We start from the raw sequence: 2,500 nt of genomic DNA, 5'->3' as shown, positions 1-2,500 counted from the left end.
TGTGTGGCAAAGTGTTTCTGTGCAGTGTACCAGGGGCACAGAGAAAAGTTGTCATACCATATGCACGAGGAGTTTGTGGCAAAGTGTTTCTGCGCAGTGTACCAGGGGCACGTTTGTATTTTCTTTCTGGAGTACCAGGGGCACGAGGATTTTGCCAGTGTTGTTTTGCTTTGTTACTGGGAGGGGGCTTAAGTGTGGGTTCCCGGGGCCTGCTGGAGGTCAAGGTCCATGCTGGCTATGTGGTACTGGGTAACTGCAGGAAAGGAAAGCTACTGGGGGAGTAGAGCAGGGGAGGATGTGCCTCCCCGGGGCCTGCTGGAGGTCAAGGTCCATGCTGGATATGTGGTACTGGGTAACTGCAGGAAAGGAAAGCTACTGGGGGAGTAGAGCAGGGGAGCATGTGCCTCCCCGGGGCCTGCTGGAGGTCGAGGTCCATGCTGGCTATGTGGTACAGGGTAACTGCAGGAAAGGAAAGCTACTGGGGGAGTAGAGCAGGGGAGGATGTGCCTCCCCAGGGCCTGCTGGAGGTCAAGGTCCATGCTGGATATGTGGTACAGGGTAACTGCAGGAAAGGAAAGCTACTGGGGGAGTAGAGCAGGGGAGGATGTGCCTCCCCGGGGCCTGCTGGAGGTCGAGGTCCATGCTGGCTATGTGGTACGGGGTAACTGCAGGAAAGGAAAGCTACTGGGGGAGTAGAGCAGGGGAGGATGTGCCTCCCCGGGGCCTGCTGGAGGTCAAGGTCCATGCTGGCTATGTGGTACGGGGTAACTGCAGGAAAGGAAAGCTACTGGGGGAGTAGAGCAGGGGAGGATGTGCCTCCCCGGGGCCTGCTGGAGGTCAAGGTCCATGCTGGATATGTGGTACAGGGTAACTGCAGGAAAGGAAAGCTACTGGGGGAGTAGAGCAGGGGAGGATGTGCCTCCCCGGGGCCTGCTGGAGGTCGAGGTCCATGCTGGATATGTGGTACTGGGTAACTGCAGGAAAAGAAAGCTACTGGGGGAGTAGAGCAGGGGAGGATGTGCCTCCCCGGGGCCTGCTGGAGGTCAAGGTCCATGCTGGCTATGTGGTACTGGGTAACTGCAGGAAAGGAAAGCTACTGGGGGAGTAGAGCAGGGGAGGATGTGCCTCCCCGGGGCCTGCTGGAGGTCAAGGTCCATGCTGGATATGTGGTACTGGGTAACTGCAGGAAAGGAAAGCTACTGGGGGAGTAGAGCAGGGGAGCATGTGCCTCCCCGGGGCCTGCTGGAGGTCGAGGTCCATGCTGGCTATGTGGTACAGGGTAACTGCAGGAAAGGAAAGCTACTGGGGGAGTAGAGCAGGGGAGCATGTGCCTCCCCGGGGCCTGCTGGAGGTCGAGGTCCATGCTGGATATGTGGTACTGGGTAACTGCAGGAAAGGAAAGCTACTGGGGGAGTAGAGCAGGGGAGCATGTGCCTCCCCGGGGCCTGCTGGAGGTCGAGGTCCATGCTGGATATGTGGTACTGGGTAACTGCAGGAAAGGAAAGCTACTGGGGGAGTAGAGCAGGGGAGGATGTGCCTCCCCGGGGCCTGCTGGAGGTCAAGGTCCATGCTGGATATGTGGTACTGGGTAACTGCAGGAAAGGAAAGCTACTGGGGGAGTAGAGCAGGGGAGCATGTGCCTCCCCGGGGCCTGCTGGAGGTCGAGGTCCATGCTGGCTATGTGGTACAGGGTAACTGCAGGAAAGGAAAGCTACTGGGGGAGTAGAGCAGGGGAGGATGTGCCTCCCCGGGGCCTGCTGGAGGTCAAGGTCCATGCTGGCTATGTGGTACTGGGTAACTGCAGGAAAGGAAAGCTACTGGGGGAGTAGAGCAGGGGAGGATGTGCCTCCCCGGGGCCTGCTGGAGGTCGAGGTCCATGCTGGATATGTGGTACTGGGTAACTGCAGGAAAGGAAAGCTACTGGGGGAGTAGAGCAGGGGAGCATGTGCCTCCCCGGGGCCTGCTGGAGGTCGAGGTCCATGCTGGCTATGTGGTACGGGGTAACTGCAGGAAAGGAAAGCTACTGGGGGAGTAGAGCAGGGGAGCATGTGCCTCCCCGGGGCCTGCTGGAGGTCGAGGTCCATGCTGGATATGTGGTACTGGGTAACTGCAGGAAAGGAAAGCTACTGGGGGAGTAGAGCAGGGGAGCATGTGCCTCCCCGGGGCCTGCTGGAGGTCGAGGTCCATGCTGGATATGTGGTACTGGGTAACTGCAGGAAAGGAAAGCTACTGGGGGAGTAGAGCAGGGGAGGATGTGCCTCCCCGGGGCCTGCTGGAGGTCGAGGTCCATGCTGGCTATGTGGTAGCAGCAGGGCCAGTGCAGCAGCAGCAGCAGCAGCAGCAGCAGCAGCAGCAGCACATCTTTTTCGACCGTAAAGGAGGCAGGAGGCCGACTCACTCCCTGGGCCAAATGGAGAGAGAATATCAGCAGGGCCAGTGCACCAGCAGCACATCTTTTTCGACCGTAAAGGAGAGAGGAGGCCGACTCACCACCTCGGCC

The sequence above is a fragment of the Pelmatolapia mariae genome, unplaced genomic scaffold (genome assembly GCF_036321145.2).
Source record: "Pelmatolapia mariae isolate MD_Pm_ZW unplaced genomic scaffold, Pm_UMD_F_2 NODE_ptg000501l+_length_43075_cov_1, whole genome shotgun sequence".
Taxonomy (NCBI): Eukaryota; Metazoa; Chordata; class Actinopteri; order Cichliformes; family Cichlidae; genus Pelmatolapia; species Pelmatolapia mariae.
The sequence above is the reverse complement of the archived record's forward strand: the minus strand, read 5'-3'. Positions refer to the sequence as shown.